Source organism: Dermacentor albipictus, unplaced genomic scaffold, assembly GCF_038994185.2.
Source record: "Dermacentor albipictus isolate Rhodes 1998 colony unplaced genomic scaffold, USDA_Dalb.pri_finalv2 scaffold_12, whole genome shotgun sequence".
Taxonomy (NCBI): Eukaryota; Metazoa; Arthropoda; class Arachnida; order Ixodida; family Ixodidae; genus Dermacentor; species Dermacentor albipictus.
In genome coordinates, this window is record NW_027225566.1 from 6,497,970 (window position 1) to 6,513,018 (window position 15,049).

General features: G+C 45.6%; 1 non-coding gene across 1 annotated transcript; it reads right to left on the reverse strand.

Moving 5' to 3' along the window:
• Positions 1-5,368: 5,368 nt before the first annotated feature.
• TRNAS-GGA (transfer RNA serine (anticodon GGA)) lies at positions 5,369-5,443 on the reverse strand. The gene has a single exon. It is a non-coding gene; the product is annotated as a tRNA-Ser (tRNA).
• Between the last annotated feature and the right edge of the window lie 9,606 nt (positions 5,444-15,049).

The window sequence follows — 15,049 nt, forward strand, 5'->3', positions numbered from 1 at the left end:
TTTTACTTCAGTGCATCTAAAATGATCAATTACTTGAATTCTGGAAGGCCTGGTGCCTTTCGGTGCCCACTCTGCTGTTTGAACGAAGCCCATAACTGCCTGGGCTCAAGAATGTCTGGTGGACAGCGCGCTTTTCTGGACACCTCGGTTACGAAATAATTGTTGAGGCTATTACGTGTTGTGCATTTGACTAACAAGTAGCACCATAGAAACAAGGGCTTTGGTTCAACGTTCAGCCATTTGCTCGCTGTGGTCTACTAAGTACAGAGTTTTCAACGCCTAAGCAATATGTCAATGACCACAGCCTTCAATTATAATGGGCCCTTGGGTCACGTTGCGGCATATCACGCACGCTTATACGCATTAAAACTTCTTTCTGGGTGAGTTGGTGCATACTTGACATAAAAATTTTAACAGCGCAAGCACATGCAACCACAAAGTACCAAGGACGAGACACAAGTGCTCACTGTCAACGCATGCAAGTGTGGTTGCATTTTCCTGAGCGCGTCGCTCTCTTATTTCCACAAGCAAACAAAAATATCAGTTTGCAGAGAATGGTCGACTCTATACGATTCAGAAGTGGGGAACGAAATTAAACTTTGCGAACTTAAAATACTTCAGAGTATCTGCAGTAAAATATGTGGCCCGTATTCACAAACGGAACTTACCCTTAACTTATGACTTAAGTAGCCGGTCGATGCTTAACGCCTTTCATAGACAAATCTTGTACATAAAGTAAACATTAATCGACACTTGAGTGCCGGAAAGTAAAGTACGGTCATTGGCAACCTTAAGTGTGACTTTCGCTACTCTCGCCAGCGAGCAAGAAGGCCGCCTACTATGGCAGCCTCGACGACTCTGCTGATTTCGCCGGACGTGTGCGCAATATTACGAAGGATGAGGCATACCGATACGTGTCGCCATTACGGCCACGGCTTAAGGATCGACAGAATCTCATGGAAGCATACAACGACGCGGGAGTCTCGTGGCGGTACCATTTTCCAAGCAAGCGGTGCTACGGCTTTTGGAAATGCTGCCACTGGTCCACAAAGACAATGAACGCGGTCACCGCGTACCACCGCTGTTGCAGCTTCTAATCGTGCTGCGATTCTACGGCGCCGGAACACTTGAGGTTGTCACCGGGAACCGCGTTCATGTTTCGCAAGCAACTGTGTCTCGAATCATTGCACGAATGTCAAGAATGATTGCCGATACTTTGTTCCCGCAGCTCGTGAAGTTGCGAAATGGTAATGATTTGGCATCAGTAATGGAGGAGTTCTACGCCATTGCACGGTTTCCTGGTGTGAGCGGGTGCATTGACCGCACTCATGTACCCATCAGTAGTCCCGGAGGAGATGACGCGTAGGTTTTTCACTGTCGAAAGGCTGCGATGGCGCGAAACGAACTCAAGGAGCATGGCGCGTTCTTCCTCGGAAAAGACTGTTTTCCTTTTTTCCTCCGTCCGCGCGGGTTGAAAACACGCAACGCACACAAACTCTCTGCACAAGAACACCGCAAGTTTTCAGCAGCAAAAAAAAAAAAAAAAGTCGGGACGGCGACACGCAGAACAGCAGTGGCTGCGAGAGCCAACGTGAACTTGTGGCCAGACGAGTTTGAGTAAAGCGCTAAAACCAAACCGTTCTCTGTATTTTACTCAGAAGAATGCGCGAGCAAGCATGCAACAGTTATATCCACATTACTCGGCTGCAAAAATTACTTTTTTTGCAATTGAACCTATCGTACACGTCAAATATTTACGTATCCTTGACACCAGACGACATCATCATCATCATCATCAGCCTGGTTACGCCCACTGCAGGGCAAAGGCCTCTCCCGTACTTCTCCAACAACCCCGGTCATGTACTAATTGTGGCCATGCCGTCCCTGCAAACTTCTTAATCTCATCCGCCCACCTAACTTTCTGCCTCCCGCTGCTACGCTTCCCTTCCCTTGGAATCCAGTCCGTAACCCTTAATGACCATCGGTGATCTTCCCTCCTCATTACATGTCCTGCCCATGCCCATTTCTTTTTCTTGATTTCAACTAAGATGTCATTAACTCGCGTTTGTTCCCTCACCCAATCTGCTCTTTTCTTATCCCTTAACGTTACACCTATCATTCTTCTTTCCATAGCTCGTTGTGGCTTCCTCAATTTGAGTAGAACCCTTTTCGTAAGCCTCCAGGTTTCTGCCCCATATGTGAGTACTGGTAAGACGCAGCTATTATACACTTTTCTCTTGAGGGATAATGGCAACCTGTTGTTCATGATCTGAGAATGCCTGCCAAACGCACCCCAGCCCATTCTTATTCTTCCGATTATTTCCGTCTCATGATCCGGATCCGCAGTCACTACCTGCCCTAAGTAGATGTATTCCCTTACGACTTCCAGTGCCTAGCTGCCTATTGTAAATTGCTGCTCTCTTCCGAGACTGTTAAACATTACTTTAGTTTTCTGCAGAATAATTTTAGACCCACTCTTCTGCTTTGCCTCTCCAGGTCAGTGAGCATGCATTGCAGTTGGTCCCCGGGTTACTAAGCAAGGCAATATCATCAGCGAATCGCAAGTTACTAAGGTATTCTCCATTAACTTTTATCCCCATTTTTCCCAATCCAGGTCTCTGAATACCTCCTGTAAACACGCTGTGAATAGCATTGGAGAGATCGTATCTCCCTGCCTGACGCCTTTCTTTATTGGGATTTTGTTGCTTTCTTTATGGAGGACTACGGTGGCTGTGGAGCCGCTATAGATATTTTTCAGTATTTTTACATATGGCTCGTCTACACCCTGATTCCGTAACGCCTCCATGACTGCTGAGGTTTCGACAGAATCAAATGCTTTCTCGTAATCAATGACAGCTATATATAAGGGTTGGTTATATTCCGCACATTTTTCTATCACCTGATTGATAGTGTGAATATGATCTATTGTTGAGTAGCCTTGACGGAATCCTGCCTAGTCCTTTGCTTGACAGAAGTCTAAGGTGTTCCTGATTCTATTTGCAATTACCTTAGTAAATACTTTGTAGGCAGCAGACAGCAAGCTGATCGGTCTATTATTTTTCAAGTCTTTGGCATCCCCTTTCTTATGACAGACGACATACTTGACTCGAAAAGTGTTACTTTCGAAAGTGATACTTAAGTGTCGTTTCTGAAGAACTCGCCTAAAACTTTCCTAACACTTGTACTTTTCCCGCACTTATTGACGCCCAACTTAAGTTCTGTTTCTGAATACGGGCCTGTGTGTTATGACTGATGTCACATAATTTTCCTAAATTATGCACTTCAACAAAGGCAAAATTCGTAGCGTAAACATCGATTTCTTCAGGGTAACTCTAGCTCACTCAATGACCCTTCCGTCTCCTGCTGCTCCCTTGTTTATTATTTTCCTGCAGCGCTGGCGCTTAGGAGGAAAGGAACTGTTACGAAACAGGCCACTGCACTACTTTCTAATAAATTGTGCCACACTTTCAACTGGTTTACGCGAGTAATTTGTCATGTGTATATGAAAGAGCGTCGGAGTATATTTTTCTGGTAATGACCAGTCTTCCTGCACTGTAAACGCAAATGAGCCGAAAAGGGCATATTAAGGGATGTCACCTCCCTTGAGACAACGTGCCTGAAAACCGTGCTCCCTTACAGTGGTGCAGAAATGTTCAGCGTCCTCCATTTCGCTCCCTCGCAAAATGGGGGTGAAAGAAGGAGAAAGAACCTCAATTCTACATCCTTATTAAGAGGGAGTTTCGAAGATAGAGACCTCCCTTTAGCGTAAACGGAGTTCTCTGTTTCTTATTTTATGCGTTATTTTATTTTAGTATACACATGTGTGAGAAGGAGACGAGAAAGGAGAGATATATTGTCCAAGTGGTTGCTTTTCTTTCTCTTAATTCTGCAAATTTATACATTTCCAGAGTGCAAGCCAGCTTATTTAGGGCGATATAAAAGACGATTTGTTCGTCTCGTTGATCACAATGTCCTGTCGCGCTGCCAGAACCACCGGTCGACCTTACGACCTGACTTCGGAAGCGCGACCATGCAAGACTTCGACGGCTTCGGCCGTAGAATGTCGTCGCTTCTGTTTGTTTTCCCATCAACTAAAAGTGATACTGAAGGCAAAGCCCTCGAAGCGCCACTGTCGTCGGCGCCGGTGACGGCACCTGTTTTGCTCTAGCTTCGTAGTTCTGCGCGTGTGTCTATATGCGTTCTTACGAGAGAATTACGGCGGCCGTCGGAGAGTGTTGCGTGTAATATGTGGAACCTCACAAGAATACCTGCCCCCTGCGCAGCACGGCGGTGATCGGCCACCGCGTAGCCATCGCCTTGTGATCTGTGTACTACAATACACTTTTGTGGTTCGCGCGGCCGTGCTCGGGCATTCCCTACTGCGCCACGATATGAAAGCGGCTAGTGAAACCTCGCCCACAGTCCTCACAAAATCGGAGCGCGTACGGTGTGGACTGCTTTGGAAACGGCGCGTTTCGGATTACCGCTTGCCCAGTTGCCTCATGTTTCACGCGGCCTTATATATTCAGCTGCGGTGGTGAGTACGGCGCGGACCCATTGCGTAATGCACATAATGCTCACACCTTTTATGTTGCGGTGTTGAGACCCGTCGGTCCGCTGAAGAAAACTCAAGGAGCTAGTGCCGCACGAAAAAGAGACATTGTTTTGTTTCTTTCAATTTCTCCCGTTTTACGTGCCGGAACCACGATCTGATTACGAGGCACGCCGCATGCAGTTGGGATCGACTTCGGATTAATATTGATCTCCTGGGGTTCTTTACCGTGCACAGCCACGGCACGCGGGCGTTCTTGCACGCCACCGCATCGAAATGCGGCCGCCGTGGCCAGGATTTGATCCTGCGACCTCGTGCTTAATACTAAGCACAACGCCAAGGACACATAGCAACCTCGGCGGGTCAAAGAGTGTTGTATTTTCGTCATGAGGTGTGTTTGATAACCATTCCCTAAGTGTCGATATAGGTTGTGACAGCGATTTGTGCCACAGCAACATTATTTCTAAGGCGGCAAATTACTGTTATGCAGCATGAACAATGCAAACAGCCAGCCTGTTTCTGTGTTAAATGGAGGCATGCAGTGTGTGCACACAATTATGTTCATTTTATCAGTTTTGTGAAATAAGCTTAAAACTGCATGCATGCATTTTCACTGGGAAATCTGTACCAGCACTTTCTTGTACCAAATTGTCTATGCACAGAAGTTTGTGCATTAGAAATAAATTTCAGGCAGTTACAGCATACAATTTCTTTTTCTTAATTAATAAAGGGAAAATTAGACATCCACCCGTTCATAGCAATTGCTACAAAGGAAGCCCATACGGGTTCCTGAAAAGCCTCAGAGTTGAAGAAAATCGTCCTGGTCCGGGACTCGAACCCGGGACCACCGCCTTTCCGGGGCAGCCGCTCTACCATCTGAGCTAACCAGGCGGCTAGCAGATGGCAGGGCGAAGTCGAATTTGTCGACAACACACGAAGCAAAGACAAGTGTTTGACGTAGTAGTTCAGCAGAACTAAAGTCTGCAGAACATGTCTAAAGTGAGCTCCATCATCAGGGCAGCTAGGGCTCCCAAAAACACAAGTGCCAAAAATCTGGAGGCTCTTGGTATTCACAACACATATGAAGAACATGCCACAGCAGTGGTCACGCCTCAGACAGAACGTCTGAATTCGACAAAACAAGGAAAGGCCCTATTGCAAAAGGTGGCCCTGAGAGCGCAGTATGGCTGGGAAAAAACAGTTTCGCTACCCAGACAAACAAGAGAGAAAATTCTAGTTTCACCAATCCCAAAGAATATGAGCACGGAACACCACCAAAGCAGGAAAGCGCAATCAAAGGCTTTACTAAAGAAGTATGAAAGAAATCCAGACATATACTACACAAATGCGTGTAAAGTGGCAGCAGACAAATTCACAATAGTGGCCTTCAATCGGTTCACAGTGATAACAACCTCCATTCGTAACCCTTCAGCCTGTACCATGGATGCAGCAGCCATAGCACTGGCCTTTCGAGGTGCAGACAGACAGACAGACAAAGAACTTTAATGACAAGGTCCTGAGAAGCTTTGCCCTAGGGCAGAGCTGCGGGCTGCTCTCACGTGGGGACTGTTAGGCCGAGCCTAACGGCCGCATCGTGGGCTCTCTGGACAGCCTAAGTTTGACGTGCATATTCTGAACGTTAAGAGACGGGAAGATAGCGGTATGGATTAGAGAGAAAACGAGGACAGCCGATATTCTAATTGTCATTAAGTAAAATAAGTGGAGCTGGGCAGGCCATGTAGTGGGTAGCCTAAGTTTGATGTGCATATTCTGAGCTCTGGATGGCAGAGCTCCCAAAAGAAACCATCTGCATTGGCTATGGTGTACCTCTAAGGCAGCATGCTGTTCGTTAATGACGGGTACCGTCCCACGCAAAACTCACAGAATTGCACCAGGTGGTAATTTGGTGCCCGGCGCATTCTGGACTCGAGGGAAATGAGAGGGCAGACCGACTGCTCGGGCAATAAGCATCCAAGCACTAGTCGGTCCTTTCAAGGAACCCCCCATTGACCCACGTGACACCTTCGAAAACCAGGCAAAAGAGAGACAAAAATACAGGCGTCCGCACCCCAACCTTATGGGAGAACAGGCCAGGGATTAGTGCTGTGTACAGACTAACACATATCTACGCCTACAAATACTCAGTAAGATACACTCTGCATTCTATGAAAGTATGTGTTCTTGGTGCGGGGAGCTGCCAACTCTTGCCCACGTAACATGAATGTATAAACTACAGTCTCCAAATTCCAATTCGCCCCTTACGACGCAAGTGCCAAGTAACAGACAATGGAATGTTTGGCTTGCTAGTGAAGATGCAGAGAGCCAGAGAGCTCTTCTTGATCAAGCCCAGCAAACCACAGAGACCAGTGGAGCCCTGGACTGAGGGACGCACCGACCGCCCAAACGACTAAAAGAAATAAAGTTTATACTACTACTATTTGCCCTTAGTGCTATCAGCCATCAAGTTTACGTGCAATTACATATGAGCCACATGTCACTTGATTCACTCAGTTTCCATCCAGAAAATGCACTCTTTGTTGGAGGGCATGCATGATTGATTGTGCATTATGCTAATAGTCATTGATTGTAATATCATGCTGGCACATTTGATTCTGGAACTGTAATAAATTTCCAGACATTTTATTGCTTTGTCATAATTTTTGCACCTCGTTAGACACAATCTACTAAACACACAAAAAACTCCCTTCAACCTCGTAAAATTCCCAAAAGGTGCATAATAAACTCCCGACCTACCTGTAAAAGCTCTAATAAAGAGCTAAAATGCACTCCCAAAACATCTGTTTAAAACTCCCTTAATAAAACAGCTCCCTAAAGCTGTAAAAATTAACTCCCAAACATTCTCTTATATATTCCCATAAAAAGCAAAAATTCAACTCTCAAAATTAACCATAATTGCTCCCTTAAGCAAAGCTCCCAAAATATGGGAACAGTTGCTCCCATGTTTACACCTAAGCACTCCTACAAGGAGGCAAAATAATTTCCCAAAGGTCTCCTTCAACACTCCCTTAAGAAGCCAAACGTTTCCGAAAATGTACGTAAGGACTCCCATCGTTTCTCCTATAAATTCCCATAAGCAGCAAAATAAAATACCCATGTCAACTTGTAAAAGCTCCCAAAGCTCCTCATAAAAAGTTCCATAGTGCTGGTGTCCAAAAGAGGAATGAAAAACTCCCAACGTTCCCCATAAAGACTCCTGCAACCGCTCAGGGGTTGGTGTTTAAAGGAGAATTCAAAAACTCCCATAATTCCCCATAAAACCACCAAACACAAGGAGGTGAAAAAAAACTCCGTTCGAAGGGAGGATCTTGTCCTCCCTTAAGGGCTTGAGTTATGCAACGAGGCCAAAACTCCCTAAAAGGGTCAAACCTGTTTACAGTGTGTGGCCAAGGAAACGCCGCAAATGAAGCAGCGTACGTTTTGCGCTTACTGTAGAGAGCAACGCTGAAAAGCTTTCTTCAAAAATGACTTACAGATATGTCGCGCGCTCACGGCCAGCAGCGCGAAAGAAATTTAGTAGAAATTAACGTGCTAAGAGGTCATATATATATATATATATATATATATATATATATATATATAACCGCAATTGTACGCATGAACATGTTCATATCCAAACACTGCGCCCTGAGGGCGCAAGGCGCGTTGCCATTGCCGGACACACACACACAAAAAAAAGCGCCGACAGCCGCGGAGTTTTCGCGAGCTGTTCCGTGGGCTGGCCAAGGGCCATATGGCCCATGGAATCGGCCTGTATACCTCCAGGTGCGCATACGCGACGTCTGACGAGCTTTTCTCGCCGGCTTGCCGGAGCCAGCTCATCGCCGGCGCGGTTTGCGTTGTGACACGCAGTACAATGGGGCTGCAACTGCTACAACGCCAAAGTGCGAAAACGAGAATGCGCAAAGACTTGTAACGATCGCAGCGCCCCCATCTCTCAGCATTTCCTTCGCTTGCTGTAAACGTTCTACTTCACCAACGCCACCAGTGGCAGGCACAGTACAGTGGCGCCTGCTGCGGCTGATGCGAACCACTAGAAATCAAGATGGTGTGGTGTCGGCCAGTTTGGCGGCAACCGTTACCTTGTGTGGGCGTACGACTGCGACATTCTTCCAATCCTATGGCTGTATCGCTGTATTCGCTGCTGGACGAAGCGGAGTGGTGAAGTTGCCAGGAGGCGCAAAGAAAGGTCAGTGCTGCATAGTTATGTGCTCGTTAGGGTTGTTGCTCAGTTAAACCAAGAATACCACTGAGTCGTGTAATGTACCGCTACGCTGCCGTATGTATTCAGCTGAATTCAGGCACGCGTGCTAAACTCTCTCTACGATGACATTACTGCTTATATAGTCGGATAGCTTAATTTGAGTGCCATCCCGGTGAATTTGTTTCCAGTGCACGTAATAGAGCAATCTAGATGACGCAATGATGGCAGTTTTTCCACCATATTTCAGATTGCTAGACAAAGTTCGATAAGGCACATCGAATTAATATGCTTCTTCGTCATTTGCGCTGTCTTAAATTCTGCGCGGAATTTTTTATTCGTAGCATGCAACTTTAGTTTAGAGTGTTTTAGTTGAGCGTGTTTACGCTCCGCTAAGCAGCTAAGCGGAGCGAAACGCGAATGCGCATGCGCCGTCCGCTTAGCCGTAAGCGGCATAACGGAGCGAGGAACACGGTCCGCTCAGAAGCTGCTTAAGTCGAGCGCGGAGCGTCGTTCCGCTATCACAGCTAGGGCGCCGCTGTGAAGCCACATCGACATCAACAGCGCCATAGTGACCGCGATTTCAAATGCAAGATGGCTCCCTGCAGTTTGAACGTGGTTTCTGCTCCGCCCAGTTCGGCTTCTTGTGCAGTGCAGCGCAAGCCGCGCAAGCGGTTCCGCATCGACGAAGACTTGTGTTTGCTGCGCGAAGAAGCAGCTGCCGACCCCTACCAAAACCCCGCAGCCTGAGAGGAAGTGCTTCGAAATTTAATGCTCGCCGTGATGAGAGATTTCACTATTGGCGCTATCAAGGAGCGCGTGGATCTCCTCGTGGAGTATTTTCGCCAGCAAGATAACGTCAACCTAAGGAGGTGAGTGCCCTACTTTTCACAGTCATGTTTGCGCACTTTGTTCAGTATATGTGAAACGCACAGTCGCAACGTCACCTGATCTTGTTCTCCGTAGATCTGTCACCAAGGAGCAGTATGGAGAGAGGAAGCAATTATTGCAAGAAATCTCCGATTTGATGATGAACGCCGGCTATGTGCCGAGAACGTTGCCGAGAACGGGCAATGGCACAGGGCCGCGGCGGCATACTACATCGGCGCGGTCGACAACAGTCCGACAGCGCCTGGCACGGCAAATCAGAGACGCGGCCACGGTATTGACGAACGTGTCAGACGGTGGCGAGACACATGGCAAGTGAAATACAGTTTGCATTTGAGCCCTTGTTTCGCCCACTTTGCGCGCCCGGTGTACGAGAGCGTAACGGGTCCCAGTACGCGTTCCTTAAATGTAGACGCGCGCCCGCGCCGTCTGTGATCATAGTGCCAATACTGAGACGTCTACTATTTGTCCATGGCTCCAGCCTCGTTTACTGAGCTAAGTTACGCAACACTTCTTAGACCCTTTCAAATACTGAGCCCGCCTATTGTTCTGTACCATGCAGCCAAAGTGCTGCACCCATCAGTTATTTCCTGTCAACAGAGAGAGCAAGGATACAATTAGATTATCACGAGACACTCATTTTTAGCTGCTACTGTTCCTGCCCTTTTGTCCGGGACCAATTTCAGCATATATGTTAACTTCACTCATGTTTGCAAACACAAGACTGAAAAGCCAAGGTAACTGGCAAGGCCGAGAAGATGAAATTCTACTCCTTCTGAATGTGCATTTGCAATATTAAAACCAATAAAAACGTTTGGTGTCATCCGTGTGCTTTGTTTTTTTCCCCTTGTATGCAGGTGAGGGTTGTGCATCAGACTTGTTGCTGTCAATGTACACCAGCCATGACCAAAATAAAGAAGAGCCTTCATTGGATCGGGTGTGCTATACTCAAGAAGGCATTGGGGATGAAGGCAGCACGACCAGGCCAAGTCAGCAAGTGTCGGCAGCTGACCCGTCACGTAGGTGCAAAGAAAGTGATAGTAAATAGTTTATTCAGTAATTCAGAATTTGTACTGCAGACTCTTTAAAGCACGGCGTTTTTCTTTGTCTGAGCGGGGGTCAAACACACACGGCAGAAGTGCAATCTGAATTCCCTGTTTAATTACACTCATGTAGAAGGGGCGTATTAGTAGAGACATGGCATTAACATATCACTGTTTTTTCATGCGCACAAATAATTACCACAATGTACCACAAATTAAACCATGTCATCATTCCCGTACAATGCCAAGCACTCTGCAACAAGTTCAAATACCAAATAAAAGGAATCAAACAAAATGTAAAATGAAGCACTAACTAATGAAAGTGATACGAAAGTATGCTACAAATTTGATTCCCTTGTAGCACTGGACACCACCCAAGCAGAGCAGGCCACTGAAGAGAGTGAAGTGGATGAACAAGCACAAGGGCCCATTTACACTCACAAAAGACGGCGACTAGCGCGCGCTCCTCAAACAGGTACGGCAAAGCACACTACATTGTTCTAAAACAGATGACAGGTGGCACTGCAGCTGCACAAGACTAATATTGTGTTCATCAAGCCGAAGTACCTGCGGTTAACATTTTCTGAGCCATTAAATTGTTTCTAGTAATAACAGCGGCGTGATTTCGTGGTTCGATTGTTATGCAACTATAACAATTCAAGTCTTATCTAGCCAAAGTCAGTGGCACCTTATGCCAGCAGTGTTATTATTGTTGTAGATTCAGTTAATTCAACTATGTTTCTTAGCACCTTCTGCACTTGTGTATGGCGCACAGCACCTCGGCCTTGATTGTCCTAGGCACCACAGCGCACCCTACATGCCCTGTCGTCGACTGCACGAGGTGCAAGGCAAGCTACTGCCACGGTGCTGACACCCTTTAAAGGGACACTAAAGCGAAACAATAAATCAGTTTAAACTAATGAAGCATTGTTTGAGAATCCTGCAGGCAGTCATTTAAAAAAATTGTTTGATTAATAGATGAGAAAATGAAGGTCAAAGTATCATTATTTGAATTTCGCGCCGAAACCCCAGCGCCGGTACATCAGCGTAACGTAAGGGATTCCAAATTATGTTTTCGCATTTGGGCCACGTTGGCTGAATAAAGGTTCCCGAAACTTGCCATGTTTATGTTCCTTTAGAACACAATATAGTCAATCTGTACCGCTATATATAATTAGTAGGCCCTAGAAGATGCCATCAAAATCCAAGACGTCACAGCCCCCAGGTGCGGGAACATAAGGGGCGTCGCCACCCGTATTTCGTTCTTGCGCTTTTTCTGGTTGACCAAACGTCTTGTCGTTGTAAGTGTTGTGTTTTTGGTGTTCTATAACGGTAATTTACTGATGCAGAAATAAAATTTTTCACGTTAGTGTCCCTTTAACATTCCATAGAATGGGAGCAGCAGAAGTCATGCCATTGCGGAAATGCTATAGAACATTAATAACACTCAAGGGGTACAAGTGTGATTAACAAGAAGGCATTTGCAAGGTAATGTGGACAGACAACCCACAAACCAGTTAAGTCGATGGTGAACACTTCAAATAAATAAAAAGCAATGAAGCACAGAAAAAAGATTTCGCGACATGCGTCTTAAGATGTGAGGCCAGTGGGTACCTGATGGCTAAAAAATAGGCCATGTCAAAAAGAAAGTACAAAATAGGCAGTTCAAGCAAATAACAGTTTAGCAGATAGAGCACAATGTTTTAGCCCATACAGTAATGTAAAAACAAAATAAATGTAAAGAAGTCAACTTAACGACTGCATTTGCATTTGTGATTGATGCGAGTAAAAACAATGGGGATGTCTTGAGATGCACGTACTTTGATATTTCTTCGCTACTTTTCAGGAATTAGAGGCCTGCAAGCTATGGGGCTGGAGGTCCTGACAATGAGAGAGGAGAATAATTTCATCCTTCGTCAAAAGGAAATTGAACTCCAGCATCGGAGGTTGGAGCATCGGAGGTTGGAGCTCCAGCATCGGAGGTTGGAGCATCGGCCTTGGAAGAAAAAAAGGTCGCTCTGTTTGAGGAGAGACTCGTAAAATTGGAAACCCAGTGTAAGAACAATAATCAATGTATGCTTGAAAACATAAAAAATATGCTCGAGCAGCATGAAAACAAAATGCTGAGCCTCCTCCAACAGCACAGCTCATAAGGTTGGCTAGTAGGTTTGCACTCATCTTTCAATAAGGCTCCACAGAGAGACACGCACGAGTGTCTGTGTCATACCATGCCTGTCTTTCTGTGGCACTGCTTTGAAAAATGTATGAAATAAAGTGCTTCTGCTGTGTTGAAGAAACCTGAGTCAGTGTTGTGGCCTCAAATATTCCTCCAGCAGCGGGGGTTCCACTCCAAAATATTCTGCGACCTGCGAACCGTACATGCAGGTGTGACAGTTCGCAAGCATAGCACCAACTTTATACATACGCGAGACATTTTGCTGGCGCAACTTCAGATTTTTTCCAAAATCTAGAAAAGCAAACAACCCTGCTATTTTTCCGAAGCCCCACTCAACTGCCTGCCTCACAGTGCTCATCCTTCTGTTAAAGGCAAGCTCCTGCACGGAAAGGCTAGACCCGCGCCATAAGGTTTTAGTAGAAAAGGTCATAAGGGGTAGGCCGGATCACCGTACAGGCAAAAACTTCGTCCTTTCACAAGCTTCTCAAGTTTCTGGTACGTCTTGCTCCTTCGGAGGATACCTGTAATGATAGCACACAGAAACATTTTACTAGTTGGAATCACATCTGATAGCTTTTAGTAAACTCTTGCAAAGTGTGTGTGTGTGTAGCTTGGTTACCATTAAGTGGACACACATGCTCAGGAATCTGCTTTCTGCATAGTTTTTTAATGAACATTTATTTATGCAACAAGACCAGATTTCAGATATTCCATCTAAATTATTTAACAGAGTTCTACCACAGTATCCGACAATCAGACTTGGATATTTCCACTGTTCCTTAGTGAATGAATGCTTTCATGGGTATTATTACTCATGTAAATGTGCGATTATATGTAAACATGTGCGTTTACAAAGAAAACCAGTTTATGGCACAAGTGTTAATCGTGACACGCCATTATTTTAACATGTTCGCCTTACTAGGATTGAGATAACCACTTTCTTCCAGCCACAATAATTATTTTATTACCATGTGGTTCAATACCTATTTATCTCACTGACCACCTGTACATACAACTCCAAACCATTACCATACTTGCATTCAATTATAATATTATAACAGCAGAAAAGCCTCTACGGTGGGTCATATCATTAGTGTACCATCAATTCCTCACGTGTTGAAATATTACTTTGGAACTATGTTGTTCATATCATTGAATCAGCTTTACACCGCGATGCATATTTTTCATTGTTCTTGACATCACTCCGACTACATTGTCAGAAAATTTTGAATGCTCTACCATCTCAACATAAACAATGGTCATAAGATAGTACACTTGAAAACATTGTTTAAAATTTCCTTTATGATAGGGTTGTTATTGCAATTTTTGCTTATATTGCCCCTGTGATACAAGTTCAGAGCTATTTCACAATTACTCTAAAATTTGACAACAGTTCCCAGACAGCCTTGTGCTCTCAGACCTGTTTTATTATATATATTATACTGTTGTTTCCTGCTTCGAATCTAAAAAAAGGTGCGTTAGGTCTGCACTTAGATGTTACACACAAGCGGATCGCTTGCTGTTTCCTCCAACAACATGGATAGCTTGCACCTTGTCTGGTATACGTGTGACTGTATGCGTGTTAGTCTGAGTCACTTTATGCAGCAATTAGCTGTATATACTGACAATCGTCAGTACCGTGAACTTGCCTGCATCATGACGACTGCCCACCTATGGGCCGTTCAACTGGCCGATGATATCATTGGGGCACATGACGGTCTGATATTTCAAAGCATGAAATCGTTTGTGCCCAGAGAAAAAGAGCTTTTGGTCCGTTGATGGTCGGCAAATGGCCCGTGCAGTACCATCGATGAAGCCCCAACAGTTCTGTAGTGGCGTCCCTTTGGAATACACGGCCGGCAAATAAACTTTGGGTGAATAGACCGCACGCTGACACAGTACCGAGAGCGTACCTGGGAAAAGTCTTCCAATTTGGCGAGATCCAACCAGAAGTGGTTATTTGCATCTTCAAGAAGGTATCCAGAAGTGCTCTCAATGTGGGCCAGCACCGCCTTTGTCGCCGACGAAATCCCAGCGTAATGTCGTCCGAAGAGCGACTCCAATTCGCGCAGACTGTTTGGATATGCCAGATCCCGCAGAGTTAAGCAGAAACTCTCGTCTCCTAGAATTTCGACGCACTGCGGTGTAGACACAACTTCTGGCAGTCGTAG